Below are 21,808 nucleotides of genomic sequence, written 5' to 3' on the forward strand. Positions count from 1 at the left end.
GCTGTCACCTGAGGCATTCCGGCAAAGGTTCCGGTACGCGAAAAAAGGCAGTCAGTCGCACATCGACTTCGCGTTTAAGCTGAAAGCTGAACTAGTTGAATGGCTCAAGGGCGAGGAAGTTTATCACGATCGTGATAAGGTGGTAGAGTGCATTGCGCTAGAACAATTCTACCGCTGTATCCAGGACGATGTAAAGCTCTGGCTGCAGGATAGGCTCACTGATGTTAAGCTCAACAAGGCAGCAGAGCTGGCTGAGGAATACTACACTCGCCGAAACTTGCACAGCAGGGCATTACGCATCGAAATGGCGGAAACAAAGGATGCTTCTCTAAGGAAGCCTGATGGAAGGAAACCGTTCGCTTGTCGCGATTTTCGAAACGATGCGTCTGCTTTCAAGGAGGCTGTAGGCGAAGAACAAATGGAGTTAAGGAAATCTGACGATGCTCCTAAGCAGCGCGCTGATTCCGCACACGCGTTTGAGTCACGGAGGCCTTTGACATGCTACTACTGCAAAAAGGAAGGGCATATCGCGGCAAACTGTAGACAAAAGGTTGCTTTTGCACCTATTCGGGAGACAGACAAGAATATGCGGTTGTTGGAACCATATATGTAGGAGATTAGTGTGAACGGTAAGAGGTGCAAAGCCCTTCGAGACTCGGCGGCCACTATGGACGTTGTTCCCCCATCTTTAGTTTCTCGCAATGACTTTACAGCAGAATGCGCGTGGATAACGCAAGTTGCCGAGGAGCAATGTGCTTGCTTACCGATCGCTACAGTGATCATTGAGGGTCCTTTTTGGTCAGCTTAACAGCGAGGCCGCCGTGTCTGCCGCCCTCCCTGAGCATTTTCCTTACCTCTTTTCGAGCAGCTCAGAGCAGCTTCTGAGGGATAAAGGCAAATCGTTCTTTGCCGGTATGGTATGCATGGCCCTTACGCGCTCTAGAGCGCGGAAACTTTCGCAGAAACTTGACCTTGCACCGGAGAGGGTAACAACGCTTAGGGAACCAGATGAGCATTGTAGCCTGGATACGGTGTCGGTAGAACCTCAGATCGAGGACTCTCGGGCAAGCGGAGAACTCGCTGTTAACTAAACTGAAAAGAGTTTCAACGCTAGTGGCAACGACAAGGTAACAGTGGCACCGCTGAGCGATGCGAACTCCACATTGACCCCAGTTTCTGACAGTTGGAACGAGCTAACTCAGGTTGACAGAGCGACGCTCGTTCGGGAACAGCAGGAAGATAGCTCGATAAAAGCTTTGCTGGGTAATGCTAAAGGAAGAACAAAGAAAAAGAATGTTTCATTTCATCAGAAATCCGGCTTGTGGTACCGAAATTACGCTGACGCCTGTGGTCGTAAGTACGAACACCTTTTGGTCCCACAGAAGTATCGCCGTCAGCTATTGAACCTGGCGCACGAAAATGCGTGGGCAGGGCACCTCGGCGTGAAAAAGGCCAAAGCTAGGCTCGCCCAAGAGTATTACCGGCCTCATTGCTGGAAGGACACTGAAGGCCTTGTGCGCTCTTGCGACACTTGCCAGAGAGTAGGCAAGTCTACCGACAAGTGGAAGGCGCCCATGAAACTGGTGCCAATCATAACTGAACCCTTCCGCCGGTTGGTAATTGACATTGTAGGGCCACTTCCTGAGTCCAAGAACGGTTGTCGGTACATTCTGACTGCTCTTTGTGTCGCGACAAAGTTTCCTGAAGCGATACCTCTCAAGGAGCACAATTCTCCTCAGGTGGTGGACGCCCTTCTCTTAATTTTCGCTTGTGTCGGATTTCCTTCGGAAATTCAATGTGACAGTAGCAGTGTCTTTACCAGCTGCCTAGCCTCTACTTTTTTCGAAAGGTGCGGTATCAAGGTCGTACACAGCTCGATCCATCACCCGTAGTCCAACCCGATAGAGCGAATGCACTCGCTGCTCAAAAGGATATTGCGAGCTCTTTGCTTTGAGCGCAAACGCGATTGGGAAGCCTGCATTCCAGCAGGTATGTTCGCTTTACGATCCGCTCCCCATGCGAGCACAGGCTTCAGCCCTGCGGAGTTTGTGTACGGCCGGAGCTTAAGGACACCGCTGCGCATGCTGCGAGAGTCGTGGCAAGGCGATGAGGAAGATCCAAACGTGGTCACGTACGTCCTTAACCTACTTCAAAGGATCGGAAAAACGAAAGATCTTATATAGGTCCACATGAAGGCAGCGTAAGAATTGTCAAAAGAGTACTACGACAAGTCAGCAAAGAAGCTTACTTTGAAGTGGGCAGCCAAGTAATGATGCTGCGACCGTCTAAGAAATATAAGCTTGAGGTTCAGTGGGAGGGGCCAGCGAACGTGGTATCGAAACTTTCTGATACCAACTACGAAGTTAAACTAGGTAGAAGGCCCAACAAAATCTATCATAGTAAACTGATGAAACCGTACATTCAGCGTCACGCTGTCGTGAATGTGATTTTGAATGGTTCGGACGAGGAAGGTGCAGAACTCCTGACCTCTGCGGACATGAAGGAATGCGGTTCGGATGCACTATTAGAACAGGTCAACCTAGAACCACGTCGAAGCCAAGCCCAGAAGGAAGACTTGAGAACGATTGTTTGAGTTCGAAAAAGTGTTTTTGGATCGTCCCGGAAAGACGACGCTAAGTGAGCACGATATCGAGCTAACGTGTGAAGAACCGATTCGTAGTAAGCCGTATCGCTGTTCTCCCGTACAGAGAGAAATCATGGCAGGTGAGATCAAGCGAATGTGCGACCTGGGAGTCATATTACCGGGTGAGAGCGATTACACATCGCCCTTAATACTAGTGCAAGTACCGGGAAAAGATCCCAGACCGTGCATTGATTATCGGCGACTAAACGCGATAACCCGGGATCAGACCTATCCAATACCAAACCTTGAGGAAAGGTTGGAGACAGTGTCAAAGTCGAATTAAATATCCCCACTAGACCTCGTGCGAGGCTATTGGCAAGACCCCTTTACAGAGCGCGCCAGACGCTACGCCGCGTTCGTTTCCCCATTCGGAACGTTCCGCCCAGTCATGTTCAGTTTCGGACTCAAAAACGCGCCATATTGCTTCTCCAATCTAATGGACCACGTGCTCCATGGTCTATCCGAGTACGCGCTCCCATATCTCGACGATGTCGCTATCTTTTCTAACACATGGGAAGAACATGTAGATCACTTACGAGTCGTGCTCAGCACCCTGAAAGATGCCGGCCTCACAGTCAAACCTGCTAAATGGCAGCTAGTTTGCGCCGAAGTAACTTACCTAAAGCATGTGGTGGCGCGTGGCCGGCGTAGACCGTCAGAAATTAAAGTAGCTGCTTTCGTAAACTACCCCCGGCCAACCACTAAGACCGAGACAAGGGCCTTTTTAGGCTGAAATGGATATTACCAGCATTACGTAAAAGATTACTCGACGCTTGCCAGTCCTCTCACAGACGCGCTTGGAAAGTCGGAACCCGTGAAGGTGATATGGGACCAAACAAAAAAAAAAAGAACGCGTTTCAAATGCTGAAACAAGCCTTGAGTGAGGAGCCATTTCTAATGGCGCCTGATTTTTCAAAAGGCTTCATAATTCAGTGTGATGCCAGTGACCGGGGTATGCGAGCTGCGCAATGCCAAGAGGATGATGAGGGCAATGAAAGGCCAGTTTTGTACCAAAGCCGTAAGTCGACTTGCCGTGAAGAGGTGTACAGCACTTCTGAAAAAGAATGCGCCTGTCTGGTGTGGGCAGTTCAGAAGCTCGCCTATTACGTCGCCGGTTCCAAGTTCGTAGTAGAAACCGACCACTGCCCACTAACTTGGTTAAATTATATGTCGTCTAAGAGCGGCCGGTTGCTGAGGTGGAGTATGATACTCCAGCAGCACAATCTTGTCGTTCGTTATAAGAAAGGCAAGTTAAACGCGAACGCAGACGGACTAAGCCGTGCGCTCTGAGCAAGGCTACCTTCGACCTCCTTGCTATTTACATTTTATCACTTCGCGAACGGTTGTCAAGTTCGCTCGTAAATCGGGGTAAAATTGATGTCCTCATTCGCGGCCTCAGCCGATTATTTTCCTGCCCAAATGATCTCGAGGGACCCAATTTACATTAATTTAAGTCCATGTGTTGCCTGCGTTTGACACTTTGTTCGAGTTCTGATTTTAAGAGTTTGGTATCCCACATGTGTCTCTTGTTGAAGAGGGAACGAAAAGGGGACAGATATATTGCTAGCGGAGTTTTTATCACCTTTAATTCTGGTGTTTTGACGGGTGACGGAGGGCACTTGCTCGTGTTGGGTGTTGCCTGTTGTCGGTCGGTTCTTGGCAACATGCAGAATGATCAACGACCGATGCTGAGAAGCAAGCTCTTCCGAAGGACCGAGCGAAGCTGCTCCAGTCACCTGGGCGGCAAGGCGGCGGAGCATTGATCTTGTCCTGACGAGCGGGACCTGTTCACGGAAAGGAGCCTGGAGCTACCTGCGGCTGAACACCGGACGAGAACTTGGAGGAGCCTGGCGTACGAGAGCGCCCCGCATCCGAGATACGCGGAAGTAGCTCGTCTTCGTGGCGCATTGTCTGGCAACGGTGGTGCTGTTGTACTTTTGCCCACATTCCGCTGGCCTCTCTGGAAACCAGCGCCGCGCGCTCGCCGTCGCGCAAAGCAAGCCCTGACTCTCATCCGACTTGTCGCTGCTTGCAGCGTGAATCATCTCGCCTCGCCGGCGCCCGGCGCGGACCCTTCCTCCTTCCCCTCCTCTCAGTCGGTTCGAACTCCTAAGACGCTTCGCCGGCCGCCCGTTCCAGTCTGCAAGCCTTCAACGGCCGGGCGCCTCTCGACCATTCGTCTAATTTGAACGGTAGCCAGTGCCGTGACCTGATTGGAGAATTTGAACTGCTGGCTGCGGCAACGGACACCGGCGGCTATAAAAACGGAGCCGCGCTGAACCCGAGCAGCAGACGGGCAGCAGGAGAGCCATCACGCCGTTGCTACGCTCGCCGTCGGGCGCCGCCCTTGTTCCGTGTGCTAGCCCGTGGTGCTCTTGGCCCTTGTATCTACCATGTAAAAGCCCTCGTACATATTGTACATAAACTTCATTTGACTCACCGTCGCCTCGACCGTTTCTTGGCTCGGAGACCCAGACCCAACAACACCCAATGCCAGCTAAGTTACACCAGTGGTACCCTAGACTATTCTCTCCGCCATGCCTACACTGTGGAGAGGTAGCCAACCTCTATCACATGGTGTGGGCATGCCAATTTAATCCAATAGTTGACCCATTCCAAACCCCTCAGAGGAGCAGTGGGAGGCTATTCTCGTCAGCGATGTTCCTGACCGTCAGCACTGGCTGATGGGGAGGGCGAGCGCAGCAGCAATAACCAGTGGACTACCGGACTAAGTGGCCCACCCACATTTTCTACGAAAATTCAGTAAATAAATACGTTTTTCAATCAATAAATGCCTCCCTTCTACCAACACCTGCTACGGCATATGGAGAGCCATCATGGGGTATTCTTCTCAGGAAATAAAAGGATTTGTGGCGTCTATTGGAAAAGAAGGCCTTAGTGTGACACAGATGTAGCAATCCAACAGTCTCTGATATCAAGAAGCATGCGGGATGTTTGTGGTATTCATAAATACCACAGATAAGAAAATATTCCCATCTTTCTTGATCTCGTTGAAGAACAGAAAAATTGAAAAAGAAATCCGCTATGGTTATTGGTTTCAATGACATTTAGCTTCCGTCATGTATGTCATAACGAGCCCCTCTTTTCCCTTCCCTTGCGTGCTCTATTTCTCCTGTGGCTGTTTGATTTTTGCTCTCCGGAATGCTCGATTTTGTTCACTTTGCGCTCATTTTGACTTCCATCTTCAAGGCCGGTGCATACCTTTGGTTCAGAAATTTTGCGCACTGCCCGGAATGTGGTGATTGGTGTTCTGTGCACATACTTCGAGAGCCACAATTGCTTTTGCTGAGCCCGCGATAAGCCAGAACCGTATCAACTCGATGTGCGCGAACTCTGACGTCTTTTTCTTAGCTGGTTTGCGGCTCCTTCCGCGTGTAGTGCGGTGGAGAAGGACTCCACCTCGACAATCGCGTCGGGCTGGTCATCGCCGCAGAGCCAACATAGGCGTCAGAGAAATTCGACAGACTTTTCCTTTTGCCATACTTATTAAGCCGATTTTAAAAATGCGAATGAGGAACATTAAATTCAGCCTGCCTATTACTGATTCCCTATTACTGTTGCTGAGAGTTGCCTATTAGTGATGGGAGCACTGCAGTGCGAGATGCGTGTGTTGTGCGGGTATAAATCACAGGTCAGTGTTGCCGTTGGTAGAAATGCTTGTGATAGCTTGCCTAATCTATAAGCAGTACGTGGTTGCATATTTGTTTGGCAAGCCGAAGCGCTAAGGAACCGAGCAAATGTATACTCTTTGCCAAACGTAATCAGGCTTCGCGGTTTGCTTCTCAGTCGCGTATCAAAACTATTATGCCAGTTCTCAAGCTCTAAATATCTGTATGGTAAGTAGAACACCTGTCCTCTCTTTAAAAGAACTTTTGGCTTTTAGGGAAGACGTCAGGGCTCCACTATACGAATGAGAAGCAAACCATACAGCCTGGTTACTTTTGTCAAAGATTGTACATATCTTCTCGCTTCTCGCGCTGCCGCCGCTGCCGTTTGCATGTGCGAGTGAGTGCGGCGCTCCCCTGCACTACCTAGCATGCATACGAAGAGGCCCATCTGTCCACTCCACGAGCGGTGAGCATTCCCATGCGGCGAGCCGTTTTCACCATCTTAAATGTAGTGCACACCGCCTCTCTCGTCGTGTGTGGCGACGGCTGAGCGGAGGCCGTCCGGTCACTGGCTCGATTGTTTGGCTGACGCTAGCCTCGAACATGACCAGGATTCTGGTTCATGCGCCCCTAGTTCTCAAATCTGCCACCACGCGCCGCGTGAAGTTGAGCTCCTCGTTCTCATCTTTCATTCCTCCTTCCTGGTTTGGGAGAGATGCCTTCACATTCCCCCATTGTCCACTTTGTGTGTACTCCCCTCACGTGAACCCAGCTTTTCGGGGCCCCGGCTGAGATTCTCTTTATTCTTTTGTCACCCAGCGTATTCAAGGCGCGCTGATTGTGTGGCTCCCCTATTCGCTCCCTTCTTTGCTGGGGTGAAAGAAAAGAAGCCGGACTGTGGCTAGTGCGGTGTAGACATGCCGACTTCGTCGAGAAATTGGGGGTGGTTTGGCCCTGCTAACTACGAAATATTTTTCGAAAACAAGTTTTTGCATGTGGACACTAGCGCCGCGTACCTGTTTTCTTTCCTTTCGTGACTTTGGCAGAGATAAAAGTTGTTGAAGACGACGAGGTGCAAAGCACAGCGTGAGAGTGTGTTGAAATTTAAAATTTAGCACGCGGCGTGATCGGCTTCTCCGAGAGCATAGTGCTCTCGTGTACAGGCCAGGGAGACTGATCTGTTTGCACCGCCGCGGGTTTCGAACTCAGTCGCGGCAATATTTCTTTTGTTTGTTTGTTCATTTATTTACATAACTACGTTACAGCGCTGCTATGTCACTGCGGACGCTATGTTGAAGTTGCTATGTTCTGGGCACAAACTTACATTTATAGCAAGAGCTTGCTCGGGATTTACACACCGGAACAGTGCTTTCGTACTAATAATGCAAGTATGCATACGAGACAAGAAATACCCAAAAGTTTCAAAAGCCGTTCAGAACTTCGAGACAAGGAGAATGCCAAAGCGGCTGATAAAGACAACCTTGTTGCTGCGACAACCAGACAGTCGCGCCCTAAAAGCCCGGCATTTGCTCTCATTAGCACCATCGACAACTTCTCTAAAGTATGAAGAACAAAGTAAATGCGCATGTACATTCCGAGAGAAAGTGTATCACTAAAAATTAAGAGCCTGCAAAGCTGTTAGATGAACAGTGCATCAAACAAAAAATGGAACCTAAGAAACTTAAGAACCACGCAAACGGATTGCTTTGAGTCGTAGAAAATTGAGGTAGTCTAAACGCCCAGTTTTCTCCCTAATTGTGTTCAGCACATGTTCTACGTGGTACGAATGATTTTATGTATTTACGAAATTATTTCCATAACAGTTATTTGGATTTTTCTGTGAGGAAATAATTTCTGCAGATCACTGTCATATCGACTGATCAGAAACACATGTCGTAAGCTTAAAGCCCAGTTACAGCGTGAACACCTCAATGTACATGAAGTAGTGCGGTCTGCAGGCACGTATGGAAAAAAAATTTTTTCGAGAGTGGCCGGGGTTAAATTTTGAGCTATTGAGGAGGGGCGGGGGGGGGCTTCGATAGGTGCCTTGTGGGCAGTTAAAAATATAACACTGCCCTGTCCGCACCGCCTAAAGTACGACGAGCTTCAATCAAGACGCAGAGGAAGGACCGATTACCTATAGCAGGGCAGATGTTACCCCATGCTATACCCGCCTTCGCACAACTGTTAATGAACAAACTAGTGGCCGCATAAGCATTAGTGAAAACACGGCATTGAGAAATTCGCTTCACTTTTTTTTCTTTTTGCTCGAAGAGGCTGCAGTCATATGGGTCCGTCAGTGTACGCTGATCTCGTATGGTGACCGGATACATGCAGCAGGACATGCGGCGAATTTGGGGTATTTCACACCTACGTATAAACTCAGTCACCATGTTCTTTTGATTTTTCCGAAACGGAGAAACACAATATGCATCGCGCCCGTTTCCTGCATCCGTGCAGAATTATGGATATAGCTATACTAAAACGTCCCTATTGAAAAAACTCTGCGTGAGTTTGCACGAGAACAGTGATTTTTGTACGATCACGTTCATTTTGCACACGAATGCGCAGAAATGTGCGTTACCTGTACGCATTCTGTGCGTCCTGTGTGTACATATGCGCGTACTGTGAGCTGATAGACGTTCACGCACACTCTTTGCGTGTAAGAAATCGTGGACTCTCGTGGAGAACTCTCTGTACGTGGACATCTGCGTGCTGAGAGGGGGCTTGCCGAAGCTGTGCGTGCTTATGTGCATACTGAGCAAGCTCAGTGAGGCTGCGTGTGGCCATGTGTGCGTTTGCTTGCTTAGTAGCAACTTGTCGAGGCTGTAAAGGCCCATTTAGGGTGAAAGCAAACAAAGTTCGAGCATTCAGTTAATGATTACTTCTCAATAATGAGCAATAAGCTCACGTTTTGCTTTTTTATAATTTTCGTCTTGGCGTAAGTACCCATTAATCATTTTCAACTTCAGCAAACAAATAACCAAAAAATATTTTAGTGCAAAATGGTTCCCTTCGATACTGCAGGGACCTGTACATGACAACATGCACACTGAGCAAGAACTTGTCAACATTGCAAGTTCATTGTAAAATAATGTAAAAAACAAGCTGCTAATGACTCTTACAGCATCCTTCAGTTCTTCCTTTAACCAATTCTGAAAGTTACAGATATCTTATAGATGCATGATGAAAGCCATCCAGAGCACTTATGTCGTTGCCCGTCATGCAGACAGCCATATTTCGAAATCAGAAGCAACACAACCATTTGTTGCTTGCACTCGAAAGGAGTCAATCAATGGAATAACTCTGAAAGGGCAACAGTGTTTGTTAGGTGCAACAAACAAGCTTGGGGATATAATCAGGTTCAATCAAACATGACGTGCAGAAAGCGAATTGTGAGCTGTAACAGGAATGTTACGAGGCAATTTCCAAAACCATTTCCAAAGCAATTTCCAAAGTCATTAGCATAAATTTACATACAAGTAAAAGGCCATGTAAGCCTACACGAAAAGACAGTTTTGAATTCACAGTTGGTGTCAAAAGTTCAGAAATTAGTGCCCTCTCTCAATTTCAGTGACAAATCACAGATCGATTAATTAATTCCCAGTATGGCTCCAGAACAAATCCAACGAATCTCAAATGTGCGAAGTATATATACCACACATGTTGCCTGATTAGCACCAGCATTGCATGATGCATGACGAAGTATCACACTCTTCATTCTTCTTCAATCTGTTTTGAAATTTGCACTACCACAAAGACCATCTGGATGGACTATGATTCCATCATATTGCTGAGAGTCACATTTGGAGACCAAGAGCAACACAACAGTGTGCTGCACATGAGTGGATATAATGCACTGGGACAACTGTGCACAGTAATGAACGCTTGTAAGGCGTCAAGTATTTGCTTGGGGAATGTAATCGAGTTCAGTCATGTTTCATGTGTAGAAAGGAAGATAAAAGTTGTAGCAGAACTATGAAATCCAACATCCAATACTGAACTTCCCCAGGTGATCTACACACACATAAAAAGCACGAAAGGATAAGCTCAGCGGTACTGTTAAGTTTGATGCTCTTTGAGGTTTGACTTGCGCGTCTGTATGCAACCATCAGATACCATCTTGAAGTTACCAGAATGCCCAAAACAACTTTGTTGAACTGTTGTACTCTAAACTGAAATACTTTTCCTTAAAACATTTTTTTTTGCGACATGCTGTGTAGCTAATTATAAAATAAAGAAAAGAAGCTGATAAAATTTTCTCATCTCAAGCGTACTGATAAGTACACAAATCTGAGTGCTTTCAAGAGAGGTGACGCACCCGGTATTCAGTGTCCAGAAGCATACATAATGCTGCAGAATCCTATAGCAAGAAAATTTCTTTTAGTTGACAGATGGCTATGTCTGGTTACAAAGTCAATACCAAGTAAGGCGCATATCCTAACCTGCAATTACATGAAGCTGCACGTGCTTCATAGGCTGTAACTCCGCCAATAACTGCTACATATTTCCCACCTCTAGCACGAGTGCGGAATCAATATACAGCATGGAAACAGCAGTTTTGTTGCTTTAGCTTCTTTACTATGCTGTTTAGGCAAGAGACGAGTTGAAATATTTGCATGGGCAGTTCTCGATTGAAGTAACGTAAAAAACATCCGCACTCCTTTCTGCTGAAGCGACTGGTGGACCACTTTTGCATGTCGCATCTCGTATGACTTGCTAAGGGTCCAGACTGACACACGCACTTCGTCAAACCTTCACACAAAACACTCTTCGCTTTTGCTATAAGCTCCGGCCACAGGCAGTAAGTGTCCCGTCACCGTTCACATCGCAAAAGAAGGCAGCGCTCGCAGGCGGTCAGTTTGAGCTGACAGCGACAGGCGTTGCAGGCACACCGCCGACTAAGTTTCCAAGGAAGCCACACTGTAGAAGGGCGCCGTCTTGTAATCGAAACACACCACAGAAACAATGGCCACTGTCGCTGCTTATGAGCCAGGCATTTTTGCAACGAAGTTAGCAGTGCAATAGGCCGAAAGGTTCGACTCATCAAACGACGTCACCGCACTGCTGACCTCATTATCGTTGTCGACCAGACATCCATAGCACATATGCCCCGACGGATCGCTTAATTGGGAGCTGCTACTACTCTTGGATGAGAGCGCGCCCACCGGCAGCACACACCGGTAATCCTTCTTCTTTTGCGATTCCAGCACAGTAACAGCGGCGCGCAAGACCACCCAGCAGCAGCACGAGAAAACAAGCGAAGCTCACGGCGGTGATCTCAGAAACCATGCAGCATGTCGCAACGTTGGCATGTCGGATAGGCTTTGGATTTGACGAGCTAGACCATGCCCACTCACTCACGCACGCACGCACGCACGAATGTACCGACACGCATATTAATGCGTCCATGCGTCACAAATTTCTCAAGTTTTTAATGCTAATATGTGCATAAGAACTTAATTATTTTTGTAACGAAAGTTTCATTTGGTTTTAGTCCTTTGCTATCGCACTGCCCAAAAGCATAGAGCCCGAAAGAGACGACCTGGAGGATTGCCTGGAGGCGATGCCTTTATAAACGGGCCGAAGGAAGCCGGAACTGGCCGAAGCGCTAGCCAACGAACGCAGCGTCTGGGGAGGGACAGCATGGCGGTCAGCGTTGCTACGTTTTTCGTGGTCCTTTGTGGTGCCGAGGGCATGAACCATCGCTGGCATGAGCATTTGTCACTCTTCCGATATGTGATGTGCCGACAGCAGTGAAATTCGCTGGTGCGATGTACGAAAACGTGGTAAGGTGCTGAGTAAACCTGTGTTTATAGCGTGCGTCAGCGGGCTCGACGGATAGCGCGTCGTCCTTTGCGCGCCTTCACTGGAAACGCTATGCTGACGGTGGGGCTCATTTCCTCCATGGCGGAGCAGCTGGTGGGAGACCACTACCCGGGTGACATCTCGCATCTTGGGGGTAAGTTAATTTTCTTCGAACCTGTTCATTATTTCAAAGCCTTTGCGCACAACTGGCCACGTCAACACAGCTAGTACAGAGACGCGAAGACGCAGTGCCTATCGCGGCAGCACGCAGCGCTGAAAGGTTGTTTGCTGGCGGCACACGGGCATGAATGCGCGTGTAGTGTCAGTGGTCACACGGTCATGGTCAGTATGCCATGCAAATATGCACAGCTGATCCGATCGCGGGGTGCACGATATCGGCGCCGTACTGCCGCCGTACTGCCATTCATCTCTCGCCGAGAATGGAATATGTGCCCACTAATAGATCTTCGGCCCGGGCTTTACATTCTCGCCGCATGTTACGCTGTAATTGAAGTAACAGCGCTCGAGCAGTTTAACTACGTAGACTGCGATTCAGCTGTATGCGTTAGGATTGAGCTTCCTCCTCTTTCACTTGTATTTCACTTGTACTTTTATAAATTGTGTATTTAAGGTACGAAGCTCCATATGATCCAGCTGCGTTCGTACTTATAGCCGAGCCAGTGTAGTCGAGCCTTGAATAGCAGAACGGTGAGATAAAAACAAATTGCTCTGAAGTTTTCGCCTCTATTTTGGCATTCGCTTTTTCATACTTTGGCTCGGAGCTGAAATGGTACAAACAACTGCAAAATGCACACAGGTGCCCTAGCTCCATTTGCCCTAAATCCCGAAGTTGCAGTGAAATTTAAGGGTAATTGAGCCTTTAATATGTACGAAGAATAAACTTGATTGTTTCATGATTATAACCAATGGCGCAAATAAATCTGACTTTGACTTAAATATGCTGAGGTACCTCTCCAATACCTTATTTGATGTTAAAGGAAAAAGTGTGATTTTTCTGCAATTGGCACTATTAATTCATCATACCTGTGAGAATGTGAAATCAGTGCTAATCATGCCAGATTTCAAATTGAGGGACGCATGCAAAATTTGAAGCAAACCAGCCTTCTACTGAAAATATCGTTCTGCGGTGGGTCTGTTCTTTTGAATGGTGGCATGTATTGTAGAAACGATGCTGGATATCGATATGCAAGTGATGTCTCGTCTGAGGCTAGCTTGTGAATGACTGCCGTGGTTATGAATTTCTTGTTGCCTGGCCCACTTCGAAATGTGGTTAAACAGTTGTGTTCCATTCTGCGACCGGCTCCTTTTTGTGCCTTGCATTTTGCCTTACATGCTTGATTCTAGTCCATTTTTTGCACTGTGCTGCTGTTAAATGTGTCTTTTTACCTTGCAGCAATCTCCACATAGCTTTACCAGCAATGCCTCTTCCAAGCTGTCCAGTATAGCTGTGCCAGCCTTTCACTTGGTGCTAGGATGCCCAGCAAGCAAGCAGGCTTTTGAGGTAAACACTGAAGACATCTTCCGACACAAGTAGCTTTTATTTTCCTAGTCCACTGCTACTTGTGTGACCCCTCGTTATGTTGATTTTGGCAAGTTAGGTTGCCTATTAAGGGCTCTCTTTTGTTTTTCACCTGCTGCTGTGGCCTACTGCATTGGTGTTCGGCTACTGAGCCGAACACCAATGGTGGTGGCTTCGTTTCGACAAGGCGAAATGCATATTTGCTCGTGTGTTATGCAATGTCAGTGCATGTTAAAGAATCTTTGGTGGTCGAAATTTATGCACAGCCCTCCTCTATGAATGGAGCTATTGTTCAACTTTGAGGCATTAAAGGGACACTGATGGCAAGCTGAAGTTGACCTGTGATGATGAAGTTCCGCATCCTAACCACAAAGACGACACTTTTTCTGAAAGTGGAGCTTTATAAGCCAGAGAAAGCAAAACATACAATTTTCATCAGCACCGGCTGATTTCGGAAGTAAATTGCGATCGCTGACTCCGTTTTTTTTTGGCACAGATTCCAGAGGCTAGGCTGAACTGCCATTCACCTCAGAACGGTTATCATGGAGTCCTTTGTGTAGACTTCATGAGTTCAAATCGAGTGGCGGGAAAATTTTTAAATGTAATTTTTGCGCCAATCATTGTGTTGATGGCCTTTGCGCTGCTGTTAAAAACCGGGATAGCAGTATGGTATCCCATAAAACTAGGTTCAGGAGTTGCAGGAAAGTGGTTTATCACATTCCGCTAGCTTGTGCAAGAAACTACTTCAGGAATATGTGCAGGTGTCTTTAATGTGTTCCTGAGTGAGCACTAACTCGTTAGGGGGAAGGCAGCTTCTAATCTGGCACAACAGTGCCAATGTCGTGAGTGTAAATCATAAGATGACCCATCAGTGTGTACGCCTGATTTCTGTGACACTTCAGTGGTGTATAGAAGTGGTAAACAAATCTGTAAGGTATTTGATGCATATCTCCAAGGCAACGGCTGTATGAATAGCGAAGCCATTAGTCAATCTTCAACAGAAAGAATTTTCTCTTTTAGATGACGTGCTTTTATACCAGTGACAGTTATTTGTTGTCCTGCCTTTCGCTGGTGTGGGTCATGTGTGGCGCATCTTCATGCGAGCCTTCTTTTCCTTTACAAAAAATTCAGTTGATAGTCCAACCTGTTTTCTTCTCTTTTCCTGTGTTGCATCTTTTGGCTGGTTTTAAATCTGTAACTGAGCTCAGACCGTGATAATTACAGCCGGAAGACAGGGCTACTAAATGTGAGCTTGGCATACATGCGTACTGTATGTGTGAAAGTGCAGTTTACAATATTCAGAAATGCTTGACAGCCTGACAAGAATCTAAAATTTTGTTGGAATTCCTATTTGTTCTCTGTTCAAGTGTCGAGAGTTTTTCCGCTTCATCGTGTGATTAGAGCCACTTTGGTACTTAAGCTAAAATCTTTTTCTTTAGCCTGCATGTTTCTCACTTTTGGGACAGAAACGTGGAGGCTAATGAAGAGAGTTCAGCTTAAAAGAGTATAGACACCTAATCTTGGTGGCATGTTTTCTTCTCTATAGGGATGCGGAAGACACTACTATGCATGAATCACAATCTGGTATTCGCGTGAGACCGCTAAATAATTTATAATCAACTTTTTCTGCCATCCTGTTTCGGTGAACAATTTGACTATGGCTATGACATCAAAGAAAGGTTATAGGTCACGTGAGGCGTGGAAAAACTGCACTTATAATCGCTGCTTCATCATTTTAATTCGCTACAGCGCTGACGCCAGCATTCCTTAAGAGCCAGAAGTACCAATTGTATTGCAGTTTTTCATGCCTCACATGACCAATAACCTCGCTTTGACGTCACAGCCATCATTCAGCTGTCGAAACCGAAACAAATACAGCAGGAGAAAGAAATTTGATTATAAATTATTTAGCGGTCATAGGAGGATGCCATGTGGTAATCCGTGTATAATACTTTATGCCTTATTACAAAGAAAAAAACACGTGCCAAACGATAAGGACAGCAAAGTGAGCTATGGAAAGAAAAATGATAAGTCTAACATTAAGAGACCAAAAGGGGGCGGAGTGGGTGAGGGAACAAACGCGGGTTAATGACATGCTACTTGAAATTAAGAGGAAGAAATGGGCCTGGGCGGGGCTTGTAATGGGAAGGCAACATAACCGCTGGTCCTTAAGGGTAATGGAGTGGATTCCAAAAGAATGCAAGCATAGCAGGGGGCGGCAGAAAGTTAGATGGGCGGATGAGATTAAGAAGTTCGCGGGGATATGGTGGCCACACCTAGCAAAGGACAGGGTTAATGTGGAGACATGGGTGAGTCCTTTGCCCGGCAGTGGGCCTAGTCAGGCTGATGATGATGGTATGTGTCGCACCTGCTGCTTCGTGCTATCAGCTGGCCCATGCTTGGCCGACCAGACTAGCCAAATTTGTGATGTGGGTTTTCTATTGCACCTGCATTTGTGTACACAGAGGACTTGAATGGTAGCAGGCGATGCTGTGCATGTGTTCACGCCACAGCACACATGACCCACACTGAAAGCTTCTCTGCCTTTAGTAAGACAGCTGCATCAGTCTGGGGCATAACGTATCCCAGTGCTAGAGTATGAGTAAATTGCTCTGGAATTTTAATCTGGTATCAGGTAGCATAGCGCAAAAGAAGGCTAGCGCGGCTGCCTAATATTCTCTTGTGCAGCTGTGTTGGATTTTCAGTGCCTGTTAGTGTAATCCGTGAAAGTTCACTGTAACCCATTCGTTTCGATGTAAGTTAGGAAGTCCTTAGAGCCCTGTACTTTTTAATGATAATAACAAGGTAATGCAGTAATTCAATTGTACCTGTTCTCTTTCAACACAGTAAAGTGCTGCTGGGTCGAGATCACAGTTTTACTTTGTAGGTGTGCTCAGGCTGTCATCATCATCAGCAGCAGCAGCAGCAGCAGCCTGACTACACCCACTGCAGGGCAAAGCCTCTCCCATGTCTCTCCAATTAACCCTGTCCTTTGCCACTTGCGGCCACTGTATCCCCACAAACTTCTTAATCTCATCCACCCACCATTTTTTCCTGTGTGTGTGTCTTTTCGCCATTCTGAAATTCTATCATACAAATGGATTGATGCATGTAGTGTCAGGTGCGTAATGTGATACCACCAGCTCACCCCAAGCTGTGCTCAGATTTGCCTCATTGCTGCAGGAGCAATAAGGCAGGCTGAGGCTGAGTGGTGCAAAAACATGATTTTTCAAGAATGTCTTTGTGGAAATTGCAATTAATCATGTGAATTTGCTTTCATTTAGGAGCTGCACACAAGCTGTGCGCCTTTCCATGCTGATCATGCTGGCCAGGTACGCTTATGGTTACATTACTAGGTTGTTTTCATAATGGCAGTTGTGGATTTCTGTGTGGTTTTAAAACATAAATTGTATAAGTATTTGGCCTGCCACAAACGTATAGTGGTGCATTCAAGGCCAGTGTTGCAAAGGGATGTTTTGATTGCTGCAAGAACTTGAAGGCCCCTGTGTGGTCACTGTGGAAGGCCCCCTCCCTACTTAGGAATTACTATTTGGGTTACTCAGTCAATTGGCAGAGGAATAGTGTATAGAGATAAGGGATGGAAGAATGCTTCCAACTAAAGAAAAAAATCCAGCAAGCAGTCATAGAAGCAGAAGTACAAAAATGGCAAGGCTTTCTCTAATTTACATAGAATCTTTTTCACTTAGACTTCTTATTGCATACAACGGCTGATGCTTGGCTTACACACATATTTTCTTTAGGTATGCAGTAGGTCTCACATTCTTGTGTGATATGGTCACGGTGCCAAAAAATGATGGTGGTGTTAGAAAACTCGGAATATAGAGGAATTTTATTGCTGACCTTATGGAGAACTATGGTAGCTGTGCAGTCGTTATAAATATCTTCCAATATTTTCACATAACACTCTTCTACACCCTGATTCCACAATGCCTGCATGACAGCTGTGGTTCCACCGAGTCAATTTCTGTCTGGTAGTCAATGAAGGCTATATATTGGGGTTGGTTATATTCTGCCCATTTCTCTATCACCTGATTGATTGCATGAATGTGGTCTCTTGTTGAGTATCCTTTACGAAAGCCTGCCTGATCATTTGGTTGATTGAATTCGAAGGTTGTCCTGACTCTATTAGTGATTACCTTAGTAAATACCTTGTAGACAATGGATAGTAAGCTGATCGGTCTGTAAATCTTCAAGTCCTTGACATCTTCTTTCTTATGAATTAAAATAATGTTCGCATTCTTCCAAGCTCCTGATACGCTCGTGGTCACGAGGCAAGCGTGTACAGGGTGGCTAGTTTCTCTAGCACAATCTCTCCTCCGTCCTTCAACAAATCTGCTGTTACCTGATCCTCACCAGCTGCTTTACCCCTTTGCATTGCTCCTGAGGCTTTCTTTACTTCCTCCCTCGTTACGGGCGGGATGTCCCATTGCTATGCTCTACTGCCTCTCTCCGTAACGTTCTGGTTACATTCACTACTGTAGAGATTTGTGCAGAACTCTTCGGCTACTTTAACTATCTTATCCATATTGCTTATGACATTGCCCTCTTTGTCTTTTAGCGCATACATCTGGTTTTTACCTGTGATTAGTTTTCTCTTCACTGATTTTAGGCTACCTCCATGCTTTAGAGCATGCTAGGTTTTCTCCATGTTAAACTTTCTTATGTTGGCTACCTTGCACTTATAAATAACTTCGATAGCTCTCCTAGTTCTATTCTATCTCTGAAGTTAGACGTCCTCATGCTTTGGCGTTTCTTCATCAGACCTTTCGTCTCCTGAGATACCTTGCAGGTATCCTCTCGAATGATCTGACCACCTACTTCTGCAGCACGCTCCAATGAATTTAAATATGTATTTAAAGATAACAGTTGAGGTGGGAGATTGAGCTTTGAGATTTGCACTTCAACTCGGGAGTTATGCCACTGCTACACAGAATACTTGATCGCCGTAGAGATATTTCATCATCTCGCACCAAGCTGCTGTGGCGCCACTGTCACAGTTGATAATTTTGCTGGGAAGCTGTTGTAGCGCTCACACAGTTTTGAAAAGGTGGTATTCATTGTTTTTGTGCTATTGGCAACAGTGATAATATGCTTGCTGCAGTGTTTTGTGGCTAGCCTTCTTTTTTTTAGTGAAATAAGTTGTAAATTTCATGTTGAGTATTCTTTCAGCGATTAAATTGCTTTGATTTTATTGCTTAGTGTATAGTTGCGAGTGCTCCATGTCTGAGTGCAAATTTCTACCACTGAAAAGCCTTCAAAATCTTAATAGATGTCCACACTGTTCTAGGGACTCAGTGGCTATTGGAAATGCCCATTTAGCTGTATTCAAGTGCCACTGAGTTAATAGCCATTTGAAAGCCTTCAAAATGCCTGTGTGACACGGTTATTAGATTTTGTGCAGGTTTGATGCTGAGCAGTCTGCGTGCTTGAGTCGGGTTTTCCAGTGTCTGTATTTCAAACCTGAAACTTTTCGAAATCATCGTTAGTTCATTAATGGAAGAAGTACTTGTGCCCTTTTCTGGAATTTCCAGAAAACAGATTAACTGAATTTTTTTGCATATACTCCTACCTTTTTGCAGGTGCTGCATAGTGAGAACCTGTATCAAGACGCCAACCTGCTGGACTTGGAGAAACTGAAGAAATTGTTTAGCCACTGTGTGGCACCCATCATGAGGGATGTGGCATTAATAAAGCCGGTTAAGGTGACCTTATCTATGTCCTTTTGCAAGCATGCTACACACATGAGAGCCATCCCACGAAGCACCGTTTCTGCAGAGCTTGTTATCTCACAACATGAATGCTGAATGAGGCAGTGACAGACAGATGAGGAGGCCTTAATGCAGTACATTAGCGTACCGTGTTGAGCAGTGATGTAGGAGCCTTGCAGCCATGGAAGGTATTATCGGCATCATGATGGTAACTCCATTAGACACTGTCTAGTGCTCTGTGAGCCAGACTCGCCTCTTGAACATTCTGGGACTCACCCTTGGCTCTCGGACATTCTGGAAGCCTCACCCGGCTTGCGCATATTACGTGAGGATGTCTCCTGCTGTACGAGCCTTACGCGGCTTGCGCAGTTATGTGAGAGATGTCTCGCGTTTGCGAGCTTGCTCAGCTTGCGCAAATTATGTGAAATATGTCTCGCGTTCTGCGACCTCGTTCAATCGTCGCATTTTGCGTGGCAATAAACACGCAAAGATAGGCACGCAGAATTCACGCTCAATATTTTCAATAGGGGTGTATCCATCTTCATAAGATTTGCCGTTGCATATATGATAGTTTGATGCGCTTACATAGGAATAGCGCTTGCATTCACGGAGCTTTTTGTTGACACACTGCGCTGCCTTTTGTGTGTGTGTGCGCACACACGGACGCACACGCGCACACACACACACACACACACACACACACGCACACCTAACAGTTGACATGGGCCTAAGAGCTAGGCCACTGATAGGCCTCCACCAGCACTGGTGGAGCCTTACCAGCGGTTAGAAGGTGGATCGGCGCTCGCTCGCTCTCTGAGCGAGCGAGCGCGTCGAGACCGGCCGTGCTATGCTTTGGTTGTTTGCTTTGAGAGGTTGAGTCGTGCCACATGAATGCGTACTTTAATCAAAAGTGCTCCCATCGGAGTGAGGCTAAACCATGGGCTGCTGCATAAAGTGCGACAAGAGAGCGCGCCCGGGGTGTATAGAGGAGATTACAAGGACTCTTTCGCGTGATAGGTACATTTTTTTATTAAGCGCGTACAGTGACCACATGGGCATAAGTGACACTTATATTGCGTACGCATTAACAATACAAAAGTAATGAAACTTCCAGGGACAGTCATTCAAGCAGTGAAATGCGTAATCCCCGACGCTCATACTTAGAGCTCACTCACGAATACCTGCATGTGGCTCTTACTCTGTGCATTAAAAATATTAAAATCGTGTATTAATCACTACATTTCAACACTCATGTTGTTGGCCTCGATAGCAGTCAGCTTTTCGAAACTTCTGTCGATGTGGTGAAAATGCAGTTCGAATGCGCTGAGTGAGCAAGTGTTGCAGTATAATAAGCGGCAACACCTGATGCTGCGCTTCATGCTTGTTTCACTGACTCAATGTGCGCGGTACGTGATTTATCCAATGTAACAATTAGTAGTGTGGTAGTTAACATTTTTTCTAGGTTGGTGAAGTGCCTCCGATGGTTATTCGTTCACCGTCGATAAGGGCTTTACCACTGCTGCAAGCAATGCTAGCTTTGGAAAATATGCCAGTGGTGTACGCAAACTATAAAGAGCTAAAGAAGACTTCAGAGAACGGCATGCTGGGAACTATTCCGAAGCGTTTCCCGTCTGTTCGGCAAGAAACTACGCCTTTACCCCGAGCAGCACTCAAGAGTCAAACCTTAGTTAAATGTTGTTGATTATGATTTAAATTTCTTGAGAAATGAAGAGAAGTTATTTTTAGATAACACGACGTTTAAAGCTGACTGGGTTTCTCACTGCGCGGCGGCTTGGCGCTCCACCCCGCCCGCTTGTGCAGTGGGCCGCTCGCGCGATTCATTACCGAGAGGACGCTACATGCGCGCGGCCCTGAATATGCAGTGAATTTACCCGTGACGGATGCGAAGACGTGCAACAATACCTAGGCGCTCGCATGCGAGTGGCGCGAACATGTAATTTTTATTTTCATTTTGCATATGTTTTGCAAAGCTACCTCTGCCTTTTTTCTCTGTCGCTCTGCTACGTACTTCTGGCTATCATCTCCCTTTGCATTTAATTCCACCGGCGGCAGCTCCAGTGTTTGAGGTCATCATCATAATCATCATCATCAGCCTGACTACACCCACTGCAGGGAAAAAGTATTAGATAGTGCTGCCAGGTGTCCCCGGGCGGCGCCTAGAGGACGAAGAAGTGAGGGACTCGCGTGCTGTCGGAGCTGGGGCCAATCCCCCGCCGTGAGTATGTGCCATTCAGCCCGAGGACATCATCATCATCATCATCATCGACTCTGCTTCTCTGTTTGCAGCCTGTGCCTAACCTTTTTGATTAAGGACCCATCTGTGACATTTGTGGTGGAGTGCGCTGGGTACATCGCCCTGGAATATGCCGCACATCCCTCCTAACACCGAGGACCCCAGACCTCTCCCTATCGACACGCCAGTGCATCGGGTCAGTCG

General features: G+C 46.7%; 1 long non-coding RNA gene across 1 annotated transcript; it reads left to right on the plus strand.

The window, feature by feature from the left end:
* The first annotated feature begins 11,944 nt into the window (after positions 1 to 11,944).
* On the plus strand, positions 11,945 to 19,334 carry LOC149353931 (uncharacterized). The gene is made up of 4 exons (XR_016289613.1): positions 11,945 to 12,235; positions 13,496 to 13,603; positions 16,906 to 16,953; positions 19,222 to 19,334. It is a non-coding gene; the product is annotated as an uncharacterized LOC149353931 (long non-coding RNA).
* Positions 19,335 to 21,808: the final 2,474 nt, after the last annotated feature.

Source organism: Amblyomma mixtum, chromosome 3, assembly GCF_055824585.1.
Source record: "Amblyomma mixtum isolate Tamu chromosome 3, ASM5582458v1, whole genome shotgun sequence".
In the NCBI taxonomy this organism is placed as follows: Eukaryota; Metazoa; Arthropoda; class Arachnida; order Ixodida; family Ixodidae; genus Amblyomma; species Amblyomma mixtum.